This window comes from Pipistrellus kuhlii, unplaced genomic scaffold, assembly GCF_014108245.1.
Source record: "Pipistrellus kuhlii isolate mPipKuh1 unplaced genomic scaffold, mPipKuh1.p scaffold_m20_p_3, whole genome shotgun sequence".
NCBI classification, from domain to species: Eukaryota; Metazoa; Chordata; class Mammalia; order Chiroptera; family Vespertilionidae; genus Pipistrellus; species Pipistrellus kuhlii.
The window spans coordinates 107,089,256-107,116,726 of NW_023425529.1; the positions used below are offsets into that span (position 1 = coordinate 107,089,256).

The following is a 27,471-nucleotide window of genomic DNA, read 5'->3' on the forward strand; positions in this document are numbered from 1 at the left end:
GTCTGGTTAGATGACAGACTTTAAAAATTAAATGAGCAAAATAATAGTAAATTGTGATAAGCATATCAAATCAGAGCTCTCAATTGGACCAGAGAATAATGGCACATGGGTGGGGAGAGGGTTATCTGAGGATATTACATTTTTATTTTATTTTTAAATATATTTTTATTGATTTCAGAAAAGAAGGGAGAGAGAGAGAGATAGAAACATCAATGATGAGAGAGAATCATTGATTGGCTGCCTCCTGTGCCCCCCCCCACCCCCTTCTGAAGATGGAGCCTGCAACGTGTGCATGCACTCTGACTGGGAATCGAATTTGGTTCATAGGTCGACACTCAACCACTGAGCAATACTGGCTGGGCAGAGAATATTACATTTTAAATGAGTCCCTAAAAGGAAAGAAAGAGCCACATATGTGAAAATAGGAAGAAGGGCAGTGAAGAGGACTTATTACAGCAGTATTTAAAGCTTGTTCCTGTAATTATTTATTTAACATCTGTATTTAACATCTGTATGCTGCATATCTTACCTTATTTCTCATAGCACAGAGCCTGGCATGTAGTCAATGCTCAGGATATTTTCATTAATAAATAAATAAGTACATAATTTGAATTAAAAAAAATAGAACAATTGCTCTAGATTAACGGAAAGGGAAAAATCATTAGTGATTATTAATTATGACTTCCTTCGGCCTATAAAGATAATTTTATCCAAAGGTTTTGGACCTTTAAAGTACAGCCTATAAAGTACAAATAATAATAATAAAGAATTAAGGATTTGTTGATATTTTACAAAATCCCAGAATACCTTGTTGATGCAACTGTTTCTTGTTTCTCATCTTTAATACCTTAGTTCCTACTAGTTACTATACTAATCACAAAGTAAGCTTAAGTGAGGCATTCCTTTTGTGCTCAGGATTCTTTCCATCTTGGCTGCTTAAGATAAGGAGCATGCCGGCTCAAGATTGCACAGTAAGTGCATACTTCAAGTCCTCTCCTGATGCTGCCCGAGGGGTCCAGGGTGAGATTGGGCTGGGCAGGCAGCATGGACCGTGCCTTACATTGCCTGCAGGGTCTGTGTCTCAGGGATCACTGTCTGCCCCCAGTCCGCCTGAGGACACTGGTGGAGCAGGCCCGGGTTGAACAGTTTAATGAAAATGCGATGCCTGTGCCCTGGCCCACCACTCCCTGTCCCTGGAGAGGAGAGGGAAGTGGGCAGTTAGGAGGCACCTGGGCTCTGAAGTGGCTGGGAACAACCTGCAGGCGAGCTCCCAGGAAGAGGTACTGAGCCATGAGGATGCTGGCTGATGGAGGTGAGCAAAGGTGCAGATGAGGCGGCTGTTGCCAGTGCTGAGCTGGAAAAGTGCATTGAAAGCCTGATGGACAAAATCGCCTTTCTGAAGAAGGTGCATGTCCAGTAAGCTCAGATCTCCGTGGAGATGGACATGTTCTCCAAGTCCATCCTCTCTGCTATGCTCAAGGACAGTATGAGAAGCTGGCTGCCAAGAACATGCAGAATACCGAAGAATGGTATAAGAGCAGCTTCACCCTGCTGACAGCCCTGCCAAAAGCATCTATGCGGTGTGGGCCAGCAACTGCTCAAGGTCAAGACCCTGAAGATGGAAGCAAGCTGGGGCATGAACGAAATGCTGGGAAAGCAGCTGCAAGAGCTGGAGGATAAGCAGAACTCCAATGTTAGTGCTATGCAGGACACAATCAACAAATTAGAAAATGTGTTGAGAACCACAGAGAGTAAATTTTAAAAGAATACCAGGACCTCTTCAATGTGAAGATAGTTTTGGACATTGACATTGCAACTTACAGGAAACTCTTGGAAGGTGAGGAGACCTGGCTCAGTTTCACCAGCGTGGGAAGCATAGCCAGCAGCTACTCCCAGAGTTCCCAGGTCTTTGGTGATCTGCCTAAGGTGGTTTACAGACCAGCTCCTACTTGGTGTCCATTCACTCCTTCCCTTCTTAATACACCAGCCATGTCCAGAAGGAGCAGATCGAGGTGGAGGAGACCATTGAGGCAGCAAAAGCCAAAGAAGCTAAGGATGAACCCCCTTCTGAAGGAAAAGCTGAAGAGGAGGAGGAGAAGGAAGTGGCTGATGAAGAGGAAGAAGAGGAAGGGGAAGAAGGAGCCAAGGAAGAATTTGAGGACACAAAGGAGGAAAAAGGAGGTGAAGGTGAAGGAGCAGATGCCCAAGCAGCTGAGGACCAGAAGAAAGATAAAGGTGCTGGGGAGGAGCAAGCAACCAAGAAGAAAGATTGAGCCCCCCTTTCCTTAATTATTTCAGGAATAATTAACCCCAGCACTAACCAAGCAGTTGAGTTCCCGATACTATATGAATTAAGAAGTCAATATTCTGAGGTGGCTATGCTTCCCACGCTGGTGTAACATTCTGAGGTGACTCAGGTTGGACATTAAATGTTGTGCTATGACTTTTTTCCTTATGCAGAGTATCTGTTTGCTTTCAGAGTGGCTTCCTAGCTTGCTGCCAGCCTGTGCATGGTCCACACTTATAAGTTCAGAATCTATGACAATGTGAATAATTCAGATGTTTACAATAAAGACACATGAATACATGAATTCACTAATATTAATGTTAAACTTCATGGAAAAAATAGTCCTTTGAATCTTTGGTGGTTAGAAATTAAAGACCTCAAATCATGTGCAATAAACAGTAAATAAAGTTACACTGAATGACAAAAAAAAATACATTAGGAGCCAGGAAACATTCAAAGAATTGGGGAACCATTCCCAGATCAGGAAGGGAAGTCACAGAGTGTATATTATTGATGCAATACAGTATTTTCTACTACTTACAACATATACAATGTAATGTATTAGATGCCTTCCTATTGCATGAAGTATGTATTCTCATAGAGTAATACTGGTAGATATGTTATAGTTATGGCAGTATGTCATATCCTATCTATATTAATAAAAGGGTAATATGCTAATTAAACCATGAGACCTTCCAGATGTCCTTACGGACAAAGCCATGGTGGTGGGGCCAATGCAGAAGCAGTTATGGGTGATCAGGCCAGGAGGGGAGGGCAGTTGGAGGTGATCAGGCTGGTGGGGGGGTGCAGTTGGGGGCAAGCAGGCCAGCAGGCAGAGTGGTTAGGGGAGATCAAGCAGGCAGGCAGGTTAGTGGTTAGGAGCTAGTAGTCCCACATTGTGAGGGGTTTGTCCAACTGCAGGTTTGGGCCTGATCCCACAGGGGTCCCAGATTGGAAAGGCAGGCCAGGCTGAGGGACAACCCCCCCCCCCCACCTCATGCACGAATTTTGTGCACCAGGCCACTAGTATATAATAAAAGGCTAATATGCAAATTGTTCCCTTGACCAGAAGTTTGACCTTCAAGCAGGCCAACCAAACACCCATGTACCCTTTCCTTGGCCAGGCTGGCTGGACCCCACCCATGCACAAATTCATGCACTGGGCTTCTAAAAAAAAAAAAAAAATATATATATATATATATATATATATATATATATATATATATATATATATATATATTTTCGAGGCCCAGTGTGTGTGTGTGTGTGTGTGTGTGTGTGTGTGTGTGTGCACACACACACACACATATATATATGTATATACATAGTGAGTGGCCAGATTATTATGCATTCAGAGATCATAATAATCTGGCCACTCAATATATATATGTATATGTATTATATATGTATATGTATATTTATCATAATATATGTATGTATATTGTTGGGGAGCACAAGAGACTTGGTTGGAAAGTTGTAAGGAGGACATTCTGAGAAAAGGGACGTGTGTGGAAGGCTGCCTGCCCTGTTTATCAGAATTTCAACTTAGGGGATACTTACGGTGATGCCCCTAATTATTCCTTGATCTTCCCAAACAGGTCTGTGCATGTGAAGCCCCACTGGTGTTCACTGGAATTCGTATGTTTAATCCCTGGATGCCCTAGCCTAGAGGACAATGTAAGCACATGTGTCCTCCTAAGAATACTTACCCTACTGATTGTCTCTAAAGATAAAAATTCCAATAAAAGCCTATGAGGCAGTCAATCAATGCTGCTTGGCTGCTACCAGCCAGGTCATTCCTTAGCCTTCTCTTTCACAGTGAAACTGGGTCAGGGTAATCTGTTCATCCATCCTTCAGGGGCTGCTGGTCAGCCCTGGCATATACAATATGTATATACAATTTAAAAACTGGATAAGAAATATACATTTAGCTTAAGCTAGACATAACCCTTTAGGAAAAAAAACAGGCAATTGTACAAAGGAGGCATCAACTATATGTGTAATATCTTAGTTTTTAAAATCAAATATTTACAGCAAATGTGACAAAGTTTCTCTGTACTTTCTGTTTGCCAATTTATAGAACTTGCCTAATTACAATCAGTACTGCAGATGGCCTTTTACTTTAAAACTGAGACCAGATAGAAAACATGCCACCACATCCTTAGCTTGTGAAGAAGATAGACTGATAAATACATTCTTGAAAATCAGTAACTTGGTGCTTAGCAAAGATAGCTCTAATCCCTGTTTCCATTTAGGATTGTGATAAAGAGAACAGACTTGAGTTGCAGCCAAAGAGATTTAGATTAGACTTTTGAAATAACTTCATGTCTCTGCAAAACATTCAAGAAGGCCTGGGAATTTTTAGAACGAGAGCTTTGTTGAAACAGCTTAAATCCTAGCGTGCTTGGAGCTAGAAGGTTTATCAATGTCATAGATGTCCTTTGAAGTTTGAGATTCTGCCTGCTAACTCTATAGATATAAGGACTTTAATTGTTTTCCTTGGAATCTATAGCAAGGCAGAAGGGTCACTGAGGAGCAAAACAAGGAAGTTTGGTCCTTAGTCCTCGTAAGAACCTAGCTAACTCTGAGAAGCTAATGGTATCCCAGTAGGACCAAGGCAACCACAGCTCTGGGGGCCAATGATGCAGGGGAAGGCCCTGCTTCACCTGTACTCCACCTTATTTCTACCTGTCCATCAACAAGCATTTATAGAGGAGCATTCAGATTCCACACTGTGCAAAATGCTCACAGGAATGAATACAAAAAGAATAGCATCATTGCTTAAACTTCAAGTTTACAATTAAATTGAAAGACCCACACAGACTAAACAATTAGAAAAATATAGCTCAACAATTGATAATTACAATAAAGAAAGATTAGCATGGACCGGGCTCATTGTGCGTGAGGGGGTCTAAACGGAGCTCTGGGAGTGGAGAGAACTTGAACAGTCACAGACAAGTTGAAGGAGTTCCAGATGCTGGCTAAATGTGGATCAAAACCTGAGGGAGGAATATTCATGAATATCAGAGAACATTTATAGAAGTTTTGTAGAGGTGATGAAGTAAAAACAGTTGATTAGTGGTGTACAGTCACAGAATGCTTTAAAAGGCCTCCTGTATGCCCTCTACTGGGGATCAAGCCCGAAATCCAGGCATGTGCCCTGACCAGAAATCACACCGTGACCTCCTGCTTCATGGGTTGACACGTAACCACTGAGCATCACCAGCCAGGCTGCAGCCTATTCTCGATAGGTGAATTTGAACTGCAGAAATTCTACTTCAGCTTTGACCTCTGCTGGTGGCATCATTTTAATATTAATGCCAGTTGATATAGGCCTCCTTTCTTTAGCAATAAGAATGCTAAGCATCCTTGCATTTATTAAAGGAGCCTCTTTTAATGCATGTACTTTGCATGTTAACCAGGAGGTTGGTTGTGGATGAACTGAATTTCTAAGCACATGTGTGGTTTCCTGATTCAGAAAATGAAACTTTGTCTCCACGTCATTAGGAGATGCATGCTGATTTTCTTTTTAAACTGTGCATCTCACCCACACTGGACAATCTTATTTCTACTCCAAAGAAGGAAAAGGTTAAATCATGTTATATGCCTGTAAGGTATTTTAAAGTTAATCAAGCCCTTTTGGTCTAATTTAATTTGTGTAAGATTGCTGCTGATGATTAGAATACCTGTTTAAGATTTTTGTTAACAGTCTGTTACGAGGACTTAATGGAAACAACCTAAAAGCAGTCTGTTCACTTTCCCCTGTCAAATTCGGGTTACACAGCCTTCACAGATGTTGCAAGTAGACATTGATATGAAAATAGGATAGAATATAAATTAAAATCATAAGTGTACTCAAACTGCCAGCATTGAACTTTGGTTAAAAACATCTGTCACATAAAAGCAAACATTCAGAGCTATTGCGTCTTATAATAGTGGTCTTTATTTTTCATATCTTTGGCATTTTCATTATTTTATGTTACTGTTCCCTTTAGATTTGTTTTGAACAAATGATTTCTTCTTTCTTCTTCCTTTCTTTCTTCCTTTCTTTCTTCTTTTTTCTTTCTTTCTCTCTCTCTCTCTCTTTTTTTTTAACATCACTGACTTTTCTATAAGAATTACACTAGTACCATGTCCCAAGCACAGCTGAAATCCTAATAGTCTCTCATAGAATGAAAAAGGGCAGCTGACTCCTGCCGAGTATTTAAAAGATGTGCATATGTTTAACTTGTATAGTCCAATACTAAGTCAAACTGGCTCTTTGATTCTTTCTAGAAGGTTATGTTTCATCATTAAAAAATTTACAGTTGCCATCCTTTAGACACGAAGTTTCCATGAAAAACACATCAGTTCAGTTCTCCCTTTTGTGTAATCAAGGAGACTTCAGAATGTTCTTGAGCCAGTGTTCTGTTATTTGTTATAAATCATTTTTTTTTTTACCGTTTTTTTTCTTCCATTACTTTGTTGCATAGCTTTAACATTTTTATTCCTTTGTTCTGCTATCATTTTCTTTTATCTAGGCTTTATATTTCAAAACTTCATTTTTTCTCTCCCAGCTCCCCTTCTAACTTCCTTAACTCTTATTTCTTCCATAGAGGGAGAGGTTTATCTAAGAGAACATTAAGTGTCCTGTGAGCTTCAGGGAAGCCTCTGCACTCCAGCATTAAGAGCAAAAGGACAGTGAGCACCACCCCTCCCAGCATCACAGCCCACTGCCCAGGAGCACTGCTCTGCTTCTCGTGGCAGGAAAGGGCAAGGTGGGCACACCGGCACGATGCTAAGAATTGTGGGCAAATAATTTTAAAAGAATCAAGTTATTCATTGAGTGTGAAACAGTTATAAAACTTATTTATTCTTGATTTAACCTGAATAGTGATCTTGGAATATATACATTATGATTAATCAGATGATTGAGAACTTAAAACTTAAGTGGAATGAAATACCTTGATAGGCATTTCACTGAAGGCTTGCTATAAGGTGATTTTACTCTAAAATTATTTTTAAAAGTGTATTTATGCATAAAAGTGGAACATAAGATTTAGATTAATTTAGAAATCTCTGTTTTATAGTGTTTTATTTATGGACTAGAGGCCTGGTGCATGAAATTCGTGCTTGGGAGGGGGGGGGTGTCCCTCTGCCCAGCCTGCACCCTTTTCAATATGGGACCCCTCAAGGGATGTTCAACTGCCATTTAGGTCAGATCCTGGTGGGATTGGGCCTAAACAGGCAGTCGGACATCCCTCTCACAATCCAGGACTGCTGACTCCCAACCACTCACCTGCCTGCCTGACTGATTGCCCAAAACTGCTTCTGCCTGCCAGCCTGAGCACCCCCTAACCATTCCCCTGCCAGCATGATCGATGCCCCTGCCGGCCCAATTGCCCCTAACTACCCTCCCCTGCTGACTTGGTCACCCCTAACTGTCCTTCCCTGCAGACCTGGTTGCCCCCAACTGCCTTCCCCTGCAGACCTGGTCACCCCTAACTGCCCTGCCTTGCCAGCCTGGTCACCCCTATCTGTTTTCCCCTGCAGGTCTGGTTGCCCCCAACTGCCCTCCCATGAAGGCTTGGACTCCCCAGAACTTCCCTCCCCTGCAGACCTGGTCATCCCAACTACCTTTCCCTGCCAACCTAGTCCCACCAAACTACCCTCCCCTGTCGGCCTTGTCCCCCCCAATTGTCTCCTCTGCAGGTCTGGGCACTCCCAACTGCCCTTTGCTGTTGGCCCAGTCACCCCCTAACTTCCTTTTATTACCAGCCTGGTCACCCCCAACAATCCTTTCCTGCAGGCCTGGACACCACAATTGCCTTCTCCTGCTGGCCTGGTCCTCCCCTCCCCCAACTGCCCTTCCCTGCAGGCCTGGTCCCCCCCAACTGCCCTTCCGTGCTAGCCCAGGTACCCCTAACTTGCCACCCTTACCAGCCTGGTCTCCCCCAACAATTCTCCCCTGCAGGCCTGGTCTCCCACAACTATCTTCTCCTACCGGCCTGGTCCCCCAACTGCCCTCCCCTACATGCCTGGTTGCCCCCAACTGCCCTCTCCTTCAGGCCTGGTCCCTTGTAAATGCCCTTCCCTGATGGCCTGATTGCTCACAACTACCCTCCCCTGCTGGCCATCTTTTAGCAGCCATCTTGTGTCCACATGGGGGCAGCCATCTTTGACCACATGGGGGCAACCATCTTGTGTGTTAGAGTGATGGTCAATTTGCATATTACTCTTTTGTTAGATAGGATATTTGATATTTTAAACAGGAATTTAAAAAATTAATAGAAGAAGTTGTGGCTCATTCCACCTCAATCCTCTTTCTTCCTTCCTGGTCACCCAGGTTAGTCACCACACTCTCCTTGCTGTCCCATATACCATCTATGAGATTATATCATCTCCAACTATTTTTCATTCAAGACAAAATCCCTTTTATACAAAAGCTGAAAATATACTAAATGTCATGAATGTTGAGACTCAAATCAAAGGCCCTGCAATCATATTTCCTTCCCATAAAGCATTATGTAATTTTAAAGTTTGATCAAGTCTTTGTAGTTTAGACTAACCTTTCATTTCTATGCCTCTGACATTAATGAGTAAAACACTATTACCTCCTTCATTCCTATAATTAGTGTGATTAAAGTAGAGAGATATTGCCGAAGCCGGTTTGGCTCAGTGGTAGAGCATCGGTCTGAGGACTGAAAGGTCCCAGGTTCGATTCCGGTCAAGGGCATGTACCTTGGTTGCGGACACATCCCCGGTGGGGGATGTACAGGAGGCAGCTGGTCGATGTTTCTCTCTCGTCGACGTTTCTGGCTCTCTAACTCTCTCCGTTTCTCTCTGTTGAAAATCAATGAAATATATTTAAAAAATAAAATAAATAAATAAAGTAGAAAGATATGGCGGCCTTTTCATATTTATTTATTTATTTTAAAATTTAATAAATCTTTATTGTTCAGATTATTACAACTGTTCCTCTCCCCCTCAAAGCTCTCCTCTACCAAGTTACCACCCTACATTCTGCCCTTACCTCCCCCCACCTCCACTGTCTTCATCCATAGGTGTATGATTTTTGTCCAGACTCTTCCCGCACCCCCCACACCTCTTCCCACCTGAGAATTGTCAGACTACTCCCTTTCTATGCTCCTGATTCTATTATATTCACCAGCTTATTCTGTTAATCAGATTTTTATTCACTTGATTTTTAGATTCACTTGTTCATAGATATGTATTTGTTGTTCATAATTTTTATCTTTACCTTTTCTTCTTCCTCTTCTTAAAGAATACCTTTCAGCATTTCATATAATACTGGTTTGGTGTTGATGAAAGTCCATCATAAACTAGCTAAAGCCAGAGGAACATTTATTGGCTCAGTTAACTTAACTCTGGAGGATGGGCAGCTATGTATATAATTTTAGCATATATTAATATACATAAACAACGTATAGCTTTTTGTGTGTTTATATAATACATAAATATCATACTATTCAGTTTATTCTGTGTAGTGAACACTGGTATTAATAATCTCATCCAAAACTTCAGGACTAAGCACTCATTCCCCCTTTTGGGAGTGTTGACCACAGTTGAATCTGAAGGATATGCTTCTGGAAGAAGAAAACTGAAATCAGTTATAAGAATTAGGATGCAAGAAGCAATGGTGAGAAAAAAATGTGGCAAAAATACAAGTAAAACAAAGTGAGCACTGGCCACAAAACAGTAATCATAGTATGTTTGGCTACTCTAAGGGTATTTATTTAACAGCCAATCTCTTCTTAACCATATCACACAAAAAAATAAATGGAATAGCATGGAAAATAACAAAGTGTAAATATAAGGTGAAAGATTTTGATAAATCTGTGCTGGTTGAGATATAATTTGGTGCTTTTCTTTTTCCCCCATTGTTAATGTAAAAAACCATTGAAACCTGTAAAGAATGTTTGTGAGTTTATTTGAGCAAACTGTTGGCATATGCCAGGAAGCAGAATCTCAAAGAATTGAAATAGTGCTCTGGAGAATGGAGGGTTACATCTGTATTTACACATTACAATAAAGGAGGGATGTAGGTGGGTTACATGAAATTCGTTGATGATAGATTAAGGAGGTGGGATAAAGCAAAGCAGGGGTGGAAGGAAACCCCTGGGATTAGATAAAGAATAAAATGATGACACATACTTAGGTGGGTGCAGGAATAATTAACAAAATAATGAAGGAATTTGTGGTATCTGTCCTGGCACCCAGCATATTAGGTTGTGCCCCAAGGGGTCCAAAAAAGGGGAAGTTACAAATTACCCAGACACTTCAAAGGTATGTTATTATAGATGCAAAAATACAGATAGGCTTAGTTAAGGTAATGGTTGATCTTGTCAGTAAAGATACAGGCCTAGGAGGTGACTACAGGCCTAAGAGGTGCTTTTAGGTAAAGTTTAATTTCAGACTACCCTTTGTGGTTGGTTACTTTAGGTCTCTGAGTTTGCAAGACTGCCATGTAGGCCTCCCCTGAGCTTGTCAGGTCAGCATGTGGCTCTTTTCGTCCACACCATGATGGTAACTAGTGAAACAACAAACTCAGGATTGTTTTTAAACAAAATTAGAATTTGCAGATATTTTCAGCTTAGAATAGTATAAGTTGTAATTTAAACTTTAAAAAGTAAATAGACAAAAAGGTGGAAGCAATATCAAGTTTGCATCAATGGATAAATGGATAAACAAAATATGGTACACATACAGTGGAATATTATTTAGCTTTAATAAAGAAATTCTGACTCATGCTACAAAAAATGGATGGGCCTTGAGGACAGTATGTTAAGTGAAATAAACATCAAAAGATAAATATTGTATGAGTTCATTTATATGAACTATAGAGTAATCAGATTCATAGAGACAGAATGAAAATGGTGGTTGCTGGGGCTGCAGAGAGAAGACAATGGGGAGTTATTATTTAATGAATACAGAGTTCCAGTTTTGCAAAAAATAAAACAAGTCCTGGAAATATAGATGATGGTTGCACAACAATGTGAATGTAATTAAGTTACTGAACTGTACACTTAAACATGGTTAAGATGATAACATTTGTTATGTGTATTTCAAGACAATAAAAAAATATTTTAAAGAAATCAGTAAATACTCCTTGGATTTAGATGTTTTATAATGTGTACAGGGGTGAAAGCACTTCTGAGAGAGGATTCAATTGCTAAGACACCAAGTCCAACCTGGTGGGATCATACCTTTTCCACCTCCCACAAAGCTACTACATCAGAGTCCATTGAGAATCTATCTTCCTGACCAGCCTCAGGCATAGGGTCATTATGCATTAATATATTTACTTAAGAATCCTATCATATAGGTCTAGAAATATTTCCATGATAGAGTCATATTTTGTGCATAGCATATAAGGAGCCACCAATTCTGCTCGTAGCCAGCCATAGGTCAATAACCTGTCATTTTTCTTAAAGAGTCTAATTACAACTCCAAAGCTCCCAAAACTCTTCTGTTCAGAGATTGGCACACTATGGACCACAGACCAAATACATTTTTAAAAAATAAAGTTTTATTGGAACGAGTCAGACTCATTTATTAACCTATTGTCTAAGACCGCTTTCATGCTACAACAGAGTTGAGTAGTTGACAAGAGATTGCAGAGTCTGCAAATTGAAGTTATTTACAATCTTGTCCTTTAGAAAAAAAGTTTTCAGACCATGCTTTAGTGATAAGCTAAAACTGTGTGAGTAAGCATGACTTCATATCATGTTAGGTGAATAGTACAATCTTTTGGCTTAAGCTCTTAATATTATACTCAAATCATGTCTACCATGAAATACAGTTTTCCACTTTTCATAGTCTCAGTTGTTTAAATAAAAGAAATGAATGCAATAACGTAATTTATGTCGTTTTTATTTTTAGGTTAGTTCTTTACCCACTGTTCTTCTTTGTCATATATTCTTTCATGATGCTCTTAAAATTGTAGATGAAGGTTCATGTTAGCTTGTATTGCTAACTTCTGTTAAATTATACTGGATTGCTTATTAAGTGAGTATGATTATTCACATTAAATCTGTCACCAATGAAAATATTACACACAGAGAAAAGCATAATCTCCTCATTAGCCTGAGGCCCCAGGGCAGGCCTGACTGTGCACAGAGGCCCTAGTGCCCTGCTTTCCATGTGAAGCTCTGACTTTGCTGAAAGATGTCTAGAAACTGATGTAGTCAGGCAGTTTCCTGCTGGCTACACATCTGTACAGAGCTCAAAAACATTGTTTATTTCAGAAGAGATCTGGAATAAATTATCCTTAATAATTTGGCTTCTGAAATCACTGCTTCAAATGTCAGATTATGGCAAACTTGCACATAGTGGGAGTGCTCACTTCTAAATCATGATTCTTTTATTTTTGCAGAAGTCCACTGGAAGGTTAACTCACATAGTAGGTACACAAGTAAGTGTTTGTTGAACAAATTTATTCAAGTAAATGTTTATTGAACAAATTTATTATATTGATATGAATTGTATCACAAATATGGGAGATTCCAGAGGGCATTTTTAAGTTCCTCACATTTAATAGGGGTGTTGAATCTTGAGGTTTTAAAGCATGTTTTAGTCTTATTTATTTATTTATTTATTTATTTAAATATATTTTATTGATTTTTCACAGAGAGGAAGGGAGAGAGACAGAGCTAGAAACATTGATGAGAGAGAAACATCAACCAGCTGCCTCTTGCACAACCCCCACTAGGGATGTGCCTGCAACCAACGTACATGCCCCTGACTGGAATTGAACCCGGGACCTTTTAGTCAGCAGACCGACGCTCTACCACTGAGCCAAACCGGTTTCGGCAGTTTAGTCATATTTAAAAGGTGTGTCTGGCTCTGACTGGTGTGCTAAGTGGTTAGAGCCTCAGACTATGCACTGAAGGGTCTCAGGTTCAATTTCCAGACTAGGGCACATACTTGGGTTGCAGGTTTGATCCTGTACCAGTTAGGGTGCGTGTGGGAGGTAGCCAATCAATGTGTCTCTCTCATCTCTATATTCTTTCTCTCTCTCTCTCTCTCTCCCCTCCCTCCCTTCCACTTTCTCTAAAAAAATCAATGGAAAAAATATCCTCAGGTGAGGATTTACAACCCCAAAAAAGTGCGCCTCTGTGTGTATTTAAGGTAACTTTGTGATAGGTACACAAACTATACCCTGATGATAATGCACAACACCTAATGAGAGGACACACATTAATTTTCTTATAAGATATAAAAAGTTAAGAGTCTGTCACTCTTACTCTAACAAGAAAAGGCCAGAAATTAGTACATTTCCAACTTTTTTTGTAACCTAAAGCTATTTTTTTAAGTTTGTTTAAAAATAATGCCAAATCATCTAATATACATGTAATAAGTGACCCAGAAGGAGAGGTGAGAAAAAATTGAGCAAAAGATATATTTGAAAAATCATGGTCAAAAATGATCAAAATTGCTGAAATACACCAAGCCACATGTTTAATAAGTATAGTGAATATCAAGCAGGATCAATACAAAACCAAAATAAAATAAAACACATCTAAGCAGATCATAGTCAAACTGGTGAAAACCAAAAGTTAAAAAAGATCTTAAAAACATCCCACAAAAAAAGCACATATTACATTCAGAACATCAATAAAAACAATGATTGCTTTTCTTTAGAAAGCAAATAAAGGCTAGAGACAATAGAATAATATCTTTATGGAGCAGTAAAAAAATCAACATAATATTTTATATGCACCTCAGCAGAGTTTAACAGTTTTGTGTGTGTGTGTGTGTGTGTGTGTATACCCACTGTCTATATATATATGTATATACATATATATATCTATAATAATAAAAGCATAATATGCTAATTAGACTGAACAGCCAAATGACCTTCCAGATGTCATTCTGGACGACCTTCCAAGATGAAGCTGTGGTGGCAGGGGCTGAGGCAGAGACGGCTGCAGGGGCCAAGACAGAGATGGTTAGGGATGATAAGGCAAGTGAGCAGTTAGGGGTGATTAGTCAGGCAGGCGAGTGGTTAGGGGGAATCAGGCAGGCAGGTGAGTGGTTAGGGGTGATCAGGCAGGCAGGCAGAGTGGTTAGGGGCAATCAGGTAGGCAGGCAGAGGTGGTAAGGGGTGATCAGGCAGGCAGGCAGGCGAGCAGTTAGGGATGATCAGGCAGGCAGACAGAGTGGTTAGAGGTGATCAGGCAGGCAGGTGGGATCAGGCCTAAATCGGCACTCGGACATCCCCTGAGGGGTTCCAGATTGTGACAGGATGCAGGCCAGACTTCCTCTGCACCCTCCCCCCCAACCCATGCATGAATTTTATGCATTCGGCCTCAAGTATATATGTAATCAGCAATGTTTGGTGATTTTAACAACATTTAAGATAGATAGAGAGATAGCATGAGATATACTGAGGCCATGTTCATTCATAAAAGATTCAAAATAAGATGTCAATTATCTCCAATTTTATCTATAGATTTTTAAAACATTCTAAGAAATCCCCAAAAGGGTCTTTTGTGGACATGACAAGCTAATTCTTAAGTACATATAGGAATGTGAATCTATAATAGCCAATCTAACTTTGAAAAACAAGAATAAAGTTGGAGAATCAACACTACCTGAATTTAAAAGCTGAGTATAAATATTTATTAATCAAGACAGTCTAGCTTTGGAATCTAGATAGACAATGAGATAATGACACAGTTTAGGTAGTCTAGTAATAAACTCTCACATACATGGACAACTGATTTTCAATACAGGTGGAAAGACATTTCAATACAGAAAGGATAGTCTTTGCAACAACTGTGCTGAAACAACTTGGTAGCCATATTTTAAAAAAATTGTGATGCACACCTCACATTATATACAAAATTCAATTCAGTATTAATCATATACATAAATGTAAAATGTAAAACCTTTTAAAGGAAACAAAGGAGAAAACCTTTGTTATCTTCGGTTAGCAAAGATTTCTTAACTGAAATGACAAAAACATAATCTAAAAATAAATAAATAAATAAATAAATAAATAAATAAATAAATTGCACTACATTAAAATTAAAAACTTCTGCTCCTGAAGAGACACTGCTAAAGGAATCAAACAAGAACCACAGACTGGGAGAGAATATTTCTAAAACATATCTGATAAAGGACCTGTATCCTGACTACATAAAACACTTTCAAAGCCCAATAAGAGAGAAAGAAACAACTCCATTAAAAATTGGGCAAAAAAAATTGAACAGACACTACCGAAGAACATATATATGGTAAATAAGCAAATGAAAAGATGTTGAACATCACCAGGAAATTCAAACTAAAACATAATGTTATAACATCCTATCTAATAAAGAGAGAATATGCTAATTGACCACCACACCCTCACACAGATGGCAGCGCCCATAGCCAATAAGAAGGGAATATGCTAATTGGCTGTCACACTCTCAAAGATGGCTGTGCTCATAGCCACAAGATGGCAGTGCCCAGTCCCCTCAGCCCCACTGGGGCACCTGCTTTCAGAGTCCCCCAGTCCCTTCAGCACCCCAGCTGCCCAGGGCCAGCCCGAGGGATGACCAAACGACCGAACAAGCAGGCTGCATGGGGTGACCAGATTAGCATAGGGGGGTTGTTGGGGTGATCAGGCTGGTTTGAGGGGCAGTTGGGGAAGACCAGGCAGGCAGAGGGGGGTAGGTGGGGCAATCAGGCCATTGGGGGGTGGGGGAAGTTAGGGATGACCAGGCTGGTGAGGGAGGCAGTTAGGAGTGGCCTGGCTGGCAGCGGGGGCAGTTAGGGGCAACCAGGCAGGCAGGCAGGTGAGTGATTAGGAGCCAGCGGTCCGGGTTTGTGAGAGGGATCCTGGATTGGAGAGGAAGCAGGCTGTGCTGAGGGGGAGCCCCCCACCCCCACCCCCGTGCACAGGGCCTCTAGTCTATTATAATGGCTAAAAAGGAACAGAATCAGTGTTGGGTCAGATGTGAAGGAACTACAACTCTCTATCCTACTGATGGGAATGTAAATGATCCAACTACTTAGGAAAACTTTTTTGACAGATCTTAAAAAAACTTAAAAGTTCTTTAAACTTCTTAAAAAGGTAAACATATTTACCACTTGAGCCATATGTTCCACTCTGTGATGGTTAATTCCATGTGTCAACTTGACTGGATCACTGGGTGCCGGATATTTAGTTAAACATTATTTCTGCATGTATCTGTAAGGGTGTTTCTTGATAAGAGTAACATTTGGATCTGAGGAAGTCAATTGTCCTCCTTATTGGTAGTGGTCCTCACCCTATGTGTTGAGGGCCTGAATTGAACAAAAAGGCAGAGAAAGAATGAGTGAATTCACTCTCTCTACCTGACTATTTTCCAGCTAGAACATTAGTTTTCTTCTACCCTGGGACCTGCACTCAGACTGGGACTTACACCATCAGCTGACCTGGTTGCCAGGCCTTTTGACTCACACTGAAACTATACTATCAGCTTTCCTGAGTCTCTAGCTTCCAATTGCAGCTCTTAGAACTTTTCAGACTCCATACCCATATGAGATAATTCTTTATAGTAAATCAACCTCTCTCTTTTTATCTATATAAATATATCATCTCTAAATCTATAGATTTATCTATATATCATAGATATGTTGTATGTTTCCTATTGAGTATTTTTCTCCAGATAACGACAAGCACTCACTCTTAGGTGTTTATTCAAGAAAAATGAAAGTATATGTATACATTAATACTGTACACAAAAGATTATAGTAGATTTATTTGCAATAGTAAGAAACTAGAAATAGTCCTAATATTTCAGTAGGTGAACATATTATATAAACAGAATGTAGTATATCTATACAATTAGATACAACTTAGCAATAAAAAGGGAACTTCATATATATGCAAAACCATGAATGAAATCTCAAAATTATAATGATGAGTAAAAGAAGCTAAATACAAAAGATTATATACTGTATAACTCCAATTGTACTGTATACAGAGCTCTAGAAAAGTCAAATTAATCCCTGGTAACAAAATATTGATTAGTGTAGGGAACATTGAACTGCAAAGTGACATAGACTTTGGGGATAGATGGGAATATTTTGTTTTAATTATTGTGCCAGTTTAATACATTTATCAAATTCATTAACTTGCTTACTTGAAATGAGTGCAGTTTATTGTATGTAACTTATACCTTAATGAAGTCCATTTTAATATGGATGTGTACCTTTGTACATGTACAAGTGCATAAAAATAGTTAGGATAGTCATCTCTGTACATGGAAGTGAAATGGGAACTTCACCTTTTAATTCTGTATAGTTGCAGATTTAAAAAATGTACCATGAAATATATTTATTGTAAAAATGAAATATAAAATAAAAATGTATAGCTTTGTAACAAAGATTGGGGAAGTATAGAAACCTTTAAGAAAGATTATACATAATCCATAATCTTACCACTCAAAAAGGGCCTTCTTAACCTATTGATTTGATTTAAACAGGTACCAACTATGTATATTCTTGGGAGCATGATTGCCCAAAAAATTGACATTATTCTGTACATAATTTGTGGATGTCACTTTTAGTTTAATATTACAAAAATTTTCAAGTGTCATTCACCATTGTTTGAAAACATGATTTTTATGGAAGATTAGTGTTTTACTATATGGAAGCATTGTAATTTATTTAACCAATTCCTTATTGTTGGATATGTGAATGATTTCCCATTTTTAATTATAAGTAATGCCCCAATAAGTATAGTTAGAATTTAATCTTTTCATGCATTCCTATTTATTATCTCAAAATAGATTACTGGTGATGGAATTATTGTATCTAAAGCAACACAAACACTCCTCACTTTGCACAGTTCTGATCTGACTGAGTTTCAGTTAAATATAGCACAATGCAAAGAGAGAGCTGCATACATTTTAAGGTTATTGATACATATGACCACATTGCTCTTCCAAAAACTGTACTAATTTATATTTCTACTAGTAACCCATGGCATATTTCAGCCAAATCTAGATAATGTCACTTTAAAAAATATATGATAAATTGAGAGGCAAAAATATAGTATCTAATTTTTAACTTATTTCTTTTATCATTAAACTGGCTTAATTTCTGTCATGTTTATTAGTCATTTGTATTTCTTATTTTGTGAACTATAACCTGTTTAAAATTTTGAAGCAAAATGTTTTGCAAAGTCTTTATCCTATATAATAAAGAGATAATATGCAAATTGACCGTCACACCCTCACATCACAAAATGGCTGCCCCATGTTGTCACAAGATGGCCACCCCTATGTTGTCACAAGATGGACCCCCCTATGTCATCACAAGATGGCTGCCCCATGTTGTCACAAGATGGCCACCTCCATGTCATCATAAGATGGCTATCAAAGATGGCCACTCCCACATTATCACAAGATGGCCAGCAGGGGAGGGCAGTTTGGGGTGACTAGGCCTGCAGGGGAGGGCAGTTGGGGGCAATTGGGCTGGTAGGGGAGCAGTTAGGGGGCTATCAGGCAGTCAGGCAGAAGCGTTTAAGAGCAATTAGGCAGCCAGGCAGGTGAGTGGTTAGGAGCCAGCAGTCCCAGATTGTGAGAGGGATATCTGCAGTCAAACATCCCTTGAGGGGTCCCAGATTGGAGAGGGTGCAGGCTGAGTTGAGGGACACCCCTTCCCCCACCCACCCATGCATGAATTTTGTGCACTGGGCCTCTAGTATCTCTATAATAATCTTTCTATTTTCTATAAAACTTTCAAATATTTAGAATAACCACAATATAATATTAAAAACATATCACAAATGCTATCAGCAAGGATGAAAACATTAAAAAATAGTCCATGGTAGATAGATGCTTCCAGAAGAGCATTAAGTGAAAAAGGAATATAAATCTTAATGTTTTCCTTCAGTTTATTTATTTATTTATTTAAAATATATTTTATTGATTTTGTACAGAGAGGAAGGGAGAGAGATAGAGAGTTAGAAACATCAATGAAAGAGTCATCAGCTGCCTCCTGCACACCCCCTACCGGGGATATGCCCGCAACCAAGGTACATGTCCTTGACCGGAATCGAACCCGGGACCCTTCAGTCCCCAAGCCGACGCTCTATCCATTGAGCCAAACCGGTCTCGGCTTCCTTCAGTTTAATCTCAAAGCTTAAAACCCATAAGGTTTGGGTGAATTTAGTGTATTTATAATATGTAACTTTCCACTATTAATGTAATAAGGACGTGTTTGAATTGATGAAATCTGCTTTTAAGAAATGGAATTTAACTGGTTTGAAGCCCAGCTGTTGAGATAACAGGACAGAGAATGTCAAAACAGAACGGACTTCCAGTGTGAGGGCTCGGCACAGGGCTGGGCACATAGAAGAAACTCAATTAACTATGTTAGCAGAGTAAAGGATGACTAAATAAATACTATTTTTATTTCCTTAGGATATTATTTTTCATTTTTAATGAGATAATTTACAAATGATGTAGCATACAAGATTTAAGTGTTCAGTCAGATGAATTTTGACAATTTTTCCCGTCTCATCACCATCCAAAACAAAATATAGAATACGTGCATTACACCAGTAACTTTCTTTCTGGCCCTTTCAATTAATTTCCTAATTCCAAAATCCATTCTAATTTTTATCACCATAGTTAGTTTTACTATTCATGGATTTCATGTAAATTAAACCAACAATATGCATTCTTTTGTGAGGAATTATTTTACTCAATATAATATTTAAAAGGTCCATTCATAGTGCTGTGATAGTATCATCCCCTTCACCACTGAGTCATCACATGAATATATTGCAACTTGTTTTTCCATTCTCCTATTGATAGACATCGGGTTACTTTTTTCAATTTGGAGCTATTATGAATGGGGTGTTTGAACATTGTTGCACATGGTAATTTGTGAACACAGTATTCATTTTTCTTAGATAAATTTTTATGAGTGGAATTACTGGATTATGGGGAGAATGTATGTTTAACTTGATAAGAAGCTGCCAATAGCTTCTCTGGATATAGTTTCACCAGCAATGCCTGCAAGTCCTAGTGGCTCCGCATCTTTATCAACACTTATTGTCAGTCTTTTTTATTTTAGCAATTCCAGTGTGCATGTAGTGGTGTCTCATTGTGTTTGTTTATGAAGGAGACATAAAGTTAGACTTGTGATGATTTTATAAACCATGTAATCATCATTTAAAAGCATATAGAACATTTATATTACCCCAGAAATTTCCCTTGTGTCCCTTTATTTAGTTATCTCCTCCAACAGGCAACTATTTTTCTGACCTCTACCACAGAGTAGTTTGCCAGGTCTAGTAATTAAAACACATGAAATCATACAGTGCATTAGTTATCTATTTTGCATGAAAAATTGCCACAAACTTTGCATCTTAAAGCAAAATACATTTATTATCTTACAATTTCTAAAGGTCAGGAATTCAGTACTGCATGGTTTAATTCTCTGCTCAGGATTGTCATAGTAATATATAGAAATGTTTTAAAATGCCTAAAAATATATATATCAAGAAGGTTTTAAAATGTTCAAATTAACTTTCCTTGAAACTTAAAAACACATTCCCCACTGCTCAGAGATAAGGGTTTGAACTGAGGCAGAGTGACTTGTGTCAAGATAAACACTTGCCTGAGTGATATATTTTCCTTAGCCCCCTCGCTATGTTAAAGATTAACATATGTGCATTGACAAAAATCGTTGATAGCCACCTGAGCTGTTATGGGTGCGGTCAAGCCTCAAATATGGACCCCTGCCAGCCAATGATGCTCATCTTGTCATTACAAAGGCCCATCCCGTTGTCTGTCTGACAAGCAACACCACTCCACGCTCCTCTCCCTGCCAGAAGACGGAAGAGCGGCCAGCAATCCCCGATGGAGACGTGACTAAGCTCTCGGGAGAAGAACGTGGCCCCCGCTCCCGGACCAGCCCAGCCCAGCTGCCGACCACAGCGGACAGCGCCATGGGGATCCCTAACTGAGCTAGTACCCCGGCTGCTCAGGAATGTGTGTGAGTGATAAAAAGCTGTGTGATTTGCAACTGCAAATGTTTCATGTGGTGTAATTCCTCCTGCAGTTAATTGAATTAATTTGCGTATGCTTAAACTTAAAATTAAAGCCTCTGGTCTTTTTGGTCCTAAGCCTGTCACGCTGGTCCTGCTGATGCAGAGCAGTCTCCACTTGAATGTCCCAATTCCTGCACGGTTCATTTATCTCAAAGGACGACTTAGAAGATGAACCCCCCAGATCCCTTCCCTGAACCTCCTTGGGGCAAGGGTCTTATAAGAATTGGCTGAGGAAGTTCTCAAATGGGTCTCAAGGTCATCTTCCAAGCTACTGGTTGTAGGTAGAATCCATCCCCCCCCCCCCCCCCCCCCCCCCCCCCCCCCCCCACACACACACACTTTCCACATGGACTCATTCATTTCCAAGCTAGTCTGAATTTTCCCCAAGCTTGGAATCTCTGACTTCCCCTCCAGCCTCTGCATTTGAGGACTCACAGTGATATGGTTGTAATGAACCTAGTTATTAATAACAGGAAGGGAACAAAGGGGGAGGCCACATATCACAGGCATGTCCTTTGGGCAGTTTTGCCAAGAAGCTGTCACTTTCTAACTCCCGAGGGAGCCATTCCCTGCAGAGCGCTGAGGGACGGGACCGGACAGGCGGGAGGTAGATGCATGCCCAGGAAAAGTGGGGAGACACAGGGGAAGGGCTAGCTGTCAGTCACACCTGGGAACAGGTCATTGGCCAGCACAGGCATGGCCACTGCAGGCACAGGGAGATGTGGGATGTTTAATTCCCTACCAAGGAGTTCGCCCTCCTGGCCCTCCCGGTTCCTCTGGGCTGACTCCTGGCTTGCTTGCGGGGCTCTCATGCTCCTGCTCCCCGCGTTCTCCTATGTGGCTTATGGCCATGTGGACCCCCACACACTGCACTGATGTGAGAAATGCTCACCTGTCCGATTCAAATAACTGACTTGGATACAGAAGTATGGAGAAAATGAGACTTTTAATATGTTCGAACAAGCACCCTGGAGCAGCCATCACAGGCCATTTCTCCCTAGGGTGCCTAGTTCCTCCTCCAGTTCCTCGCTGGCTGAGTGCTCTGGGATTAATAGTTTGCTCATTTGTCACGGAGGTCTTACTGTCTCCGATTGACTTATTTTAAAAAATGGGCTGAGGCCTTTTCTAGTTGTCTCCGCCTCCCCCTGTCTAGTAGAGGCCAGTGGGAGGAGTCTTGTCTTGGGAGCCTGGGCTTTTCCACCGGGATGCCAGGATGCCGGCTCACCTACACAATTCTTTGTTCTTCTATCCTCTTCCCTCCTCCCTTCATCCTGTTTGCCTTGGGGAAATTCAGTAACTGTTTCCAATAAAAGTTGACTGTGCTGGAGATGGATGAGGAGGCCCGTTTCCTACACTAATGGACTGCAACGAGGCTGATGCTGAGCTGGGCCTGGCTGCAACCTGGAACGGAAACTCTGGACACTGGCTTTGCGTTTAGCTCTGCTGAAATGCCAGTTGCACCTTTCCCGAGCTGGACTGAGGGAAATGGGGCTTTAGAAACACAGAGATGTAGTTCCATGCAAATAAAAAACTTTAAAAAAAGGTCATAATGTCTGCAACTTATGCTTGAGTAAGTTTAAGAAAATCGCTCATCCTCTCAGGTGAGTCTCAGAAAATTCTTTTTCTTGAGATATTGTAAGAATTTTACCCTTAACCCACTTCCACCCAAATAATATGATTAACTAGAGGCCCAGAGCATGAAATTTGTGCACAGGTAGGATTGCTAGGCCTGGCCAGCGATCAAGGCTGATCTATGGGACAATAGGGGCGGGGGGCGGGGGGGCGCAGGCATCCACCTTGGCTGGCCTGGGGCCTGCTGTCTGGGGGCAGCTCCTGCATTGAGTGTCTGCCCCCTGGTGGTTAGTTCACGTCATAGTGACCAGTAGTTCCACTAGCCGTTCTGCAATTCAGTTGATTTGCATATTGGGTTTTTATTATATAGGATTGGGACTACCAGGATAATCCTTAATAATCTTTCTATTTTAAGGTCAACCAATAAGTAACCCTAATTACATCTCCAAAGACCCTTTTGCCATGTAATGTAGCATATTCACAGATATAACAACAAGGGCCAAAATTTTGCTACCATCAGTAAGTACGCTTTTATTATTGTTCATTTGCTGCAATTAGATTAGTATATTTAAGATTTGGACATATTTGAAATTATCAATAATTTTAAACGTCTCTTTCTTGAGAAGTATTTTATTCTGTGAATACACCATAGTTTGCTTACCCATTCTCTTAGTTGACTGGCATGTGTTTTTTTTCCTTTTTTAAAAAAAATATATTTTATTGATTCTTTACAGAGGGGAAGGGAGAGAGATAGAGAGCTAGAAACATCGATGAGAGAGAAACATCGACCAGCTGCCTCTTGCACACCCCCTACCGGGGATGTGCGGATGTGCCCACAACCAACATACATACCCCTGACAGGAATCGATCCTAGGACCTTTCAGTCCGCAGACCGACGCTCTACCACTGAGCCAAACTGGTTTCGGCTGTTTTTCCTTTTTTTTTGGTCATTGTGAATAAGAATCCTATGAATTTGTAAGAATTATTTTACAAATCCTTAGCTAACATATATTTACATTTCTCTTAGTAAGAAACTAGAATGTAATTGCCGATTACAGGGGACATGTATGTTTAATTTTATAAGAAGCTTCCAAATAGTTCTCCCTATTGCTTGCACTATTTTTTTACACTCCCACCAATGATATATGAGAGGTTCAACTGATGCATAACCTCACTATATTTGTTGTTGTCAGTTCTGTATTTTTCAAAGTAATTCTAGTGAATGTAACATTGTAGCACGACGTGGTTTTAATTTGCCTTTTCCAGATGACTAATGATGTCCAACTACTTTCATAGAGCTCTTTGGTTACTCATGTTTTCTTTTGTGAAATGTCTGTTCAAATTTTGTGTCCACTTTAAAAATAATATTTTTCAACTATTACTTTGTACATATCAAAATACAAGTCTTTTGTCAGATGTTTATTATAAATATTTTCTCCAGTCTGTGACTTGCCTTTTTATTTTCTCAATAATGACTTTTGAATAGCAGAAAATTTAATTTTGATGAAGTCCAATTCTTTTGCTACTATTGTTACTTGTCTAAAACTATTTATGTGGGTTTTTTTTTTTTTTGCTAGAAGCTGTATGGTTATAGAGTGTTTACATTTAAGGATAGGATTCCCCCTAAATTAATTTTTCTCAACAGAATGGTATGAGGATTGAAGTTTGTTTGTTTGCTTTTAAATGCAGATATCCATTTTTCTAGCACTATTTATTAAAAAGACTTTTCCTTACCCCATTCATTAATTTTGTAAAAAAATCACCTGAATATATCTATTGTATAAATTTTCTAGCTCCATTCTTATTTTTAGGAATAGTTGTCACTATTCTAAATCCTTTGCAGGTATACCAGTAACATCTGTTGAAATGATTTTCTTTCCCCATTTATTTGCCTTAGTGTTACCAAATTACAGGGGTTCATTTGAGCCCAATCAAACCCCAACAGGAATTTGCAAAAAAAAAAAAAAAAAAAAAGTAAAGGTTTATTAGTTAAGGAAATGGTGCCAAACCAGAAGTCACAGGTGAATGTGTGTTGAAAGACCTGGCTCCCTGATCGCTTCTAGGGCAGGGTTATATGGGAGGGAATCATTAATCATGGTGGAGTTAGGGTCATGGTGTCTATTGATTGGTCGGCACTTTCCCCCAGGGAAGCGGGCCTAAGCCGTCAGTTGGACATCCTTAGCAGTGCTGTGGAGGCAAGAGAGGCTCCTGCCTCACCACTGCTCTCACCAGTGCCTGGCTTCTGGCTGAGTGGTGCTCCCCCTTGTGGGAGTGCACTGACCATGAGGGGGCAGCTCCTGCATTGAGCATCTGCCCCCTTTGATCAGTGCACATCATAGCGACCAGTCATTCTGCTTTTTGGTTAATTTGCATATTAGCCTTTTATTATATAAGATATGAAATTGAAATAGATTTAACTTTGTTTTTATCCAAATGAATAGGCAATTATTACATCATTAATTTGTTCTTCACTGATTTGACATAAAATCATATATATAATTGGCACTTGGGGCAGGGAACGTGGGGCCCACTGACTATGGAACAGAGATGCAGGAGAAGCCTTGCCAAAGGCTCCGGAACTCCTTCCTCTCTCAGCTGAAGGTCCTTTCCACAGATGCAACCTCTAGTACCTACAGTAAATACCTACCTGGTTTTGACTCTATTGATCTATTTGTCCATTTTAGTTCCATTATCTTTGCTGCAGTCTTTTGCAGCAAGGGTTCAGGAATCTGGAGAAGGGGCTGCGACATAAATGAAGAGACTAGACAAGAAATATAAATTTGGAAGGCATGGGGGAAAGCCAGGTGGAGACCTGGCCTCTAGTGAAGCAGGCTCCCAGAATGTTCGAACCAACCCACAGCTTTTTATTTACACATATTTCCCTTTAGCAAAGCAATCATACATATCAAAGGTAAGGTTTGGTAAACAGCAAAAGACTATCAGGTAAGGGGATCAACTTCAGCCATTTGGCCAGCAGCAGGGTAATGTAATGTTACCCTGTCAGCCTTCTGGAGACTTCTTGTATAATTATGACCTGCTGTCTTAGCCTCTAGCATATCCCTCTTTTAAAATTGGAATAACTTGCAGTACATTTTGATATTTGATATAGAAATTCCCTCCTAATTGTTATTTCAAAAACATTTTTTTTTTTTTTAGCTAATTAGATGCTTTTTCTTCTAGATGAACTTGAGAATGATTTTGCTTAGTTTTATAAAAATCCTACTGACATGTTATTGGGATTATATTGAGTTTCTAGAATAAGTTAGAGAAAACTGATAACTTTATAAATTTGAACTGGTCAACAGAAAGGGATTATTTTTCTGCATTTATTTAGATCTTTTTTTATAGCTCTAGTAATTTTGTTTTACATAGTTTTTTTTTTTTAATTTTTTTTCTTTTTACATAAGTATTGAAAATGTTTATGCTTAGTTTATTTCCAGCTATTTTATAAGTTATGAATTAGGCCATTTCCCCCTTGACATTTCTAATCAGTTATTGTGGTACACACAAAAGCTAATCAGTTTTTGTATACTGAAAATATATATCAGAAGTAAATTTTCAAGTTTTTAATTAATTTTCTTAGGTTCTCCTGGCAGATGTTTCTATCATCCACAAGAGCCCAATACTTAGTTTCCACATGGCATTGCTTCCCCCCTGAGTGTTAAGTTTGGTAATTTAAAATATTTGCATGGAAATTTAAGGGAACTAAAAATGTTTTAATTTAAAGCATAGCATTAATTGTGATAAATAAAAATAAGACATTTCAAGGTATACTTTTTACTTATCAACTGTTATTTTATATTTTATCTTGGCTTTGAAATGATAATTACTTAAAATTAAAAATAAATAAATCATGGTTAAATAGAATTGTGTATTAAAATTAACATTTACCCAGGAAGTATTAGATTTTACTCTTACCTAAAATGGATAGAACATTAAAAATCCTTCAATGCTTCTTTAACAAATATCTACCATTACCTAGGAGGGATCCATCAGATGCTACTATTAAGCTTCTGAGAAAGCTTATATATTTGAACAGAGGAGTTAAAGATTCTATTGAATGTAGTTTCAATTTTCAAATGGAAATTACAGACCAAATACAATTTACAAATTATTTTCTTGATCATATGCTTGATATTTGATCATTTGTATGGGCCATTTGAATTTTATGGTTAGATCAGCATCTATAAAACCCCATTTGCTAAATAGCAGTGGACTATTAGAGAAACAGATGAAAAAAAATACAGACATTCTTTATGCTAAAATATGTAATAACATAATTTCATGTTAGCATAAGTTTTAAAATATTATATTTTTTTTCTCCAAGGGAAAAATAAGTCTTTCAGTGATGTTCAACAAATTTTTGGTTTTGAAATGGCTGTTACCTTATTTCAACTCTTCTGACTATTCTCAATAATATTTTTGAAACAAAAATGAAGAAAATGACCAAACAAATAAAACAAGCCCATCTGTTGGTCTCTCTTGTTTTCCTAGTACAGAGAGCCAACACGGGAAGGCACTACTCCAGTCCTCAGAACTGATTTAGTTCTTTCTTGGTGCACTCGGAGTATAA

The 27,471-nt window shown here is 39.3% G+C and overlaps 1 pseudogene; it reads left to right on the plus strand.

Annotated features, from left to right (window-relative positions):
- Positions 1 to 950: 950 nt before the first annotated feature.
- On the plus strand, positions 951 to 21,242 carry LOC118729619 (annotated as a pseudogene).
- Positions 21,243 to 27,471: the final 6,229 nt, after the last annotated feature.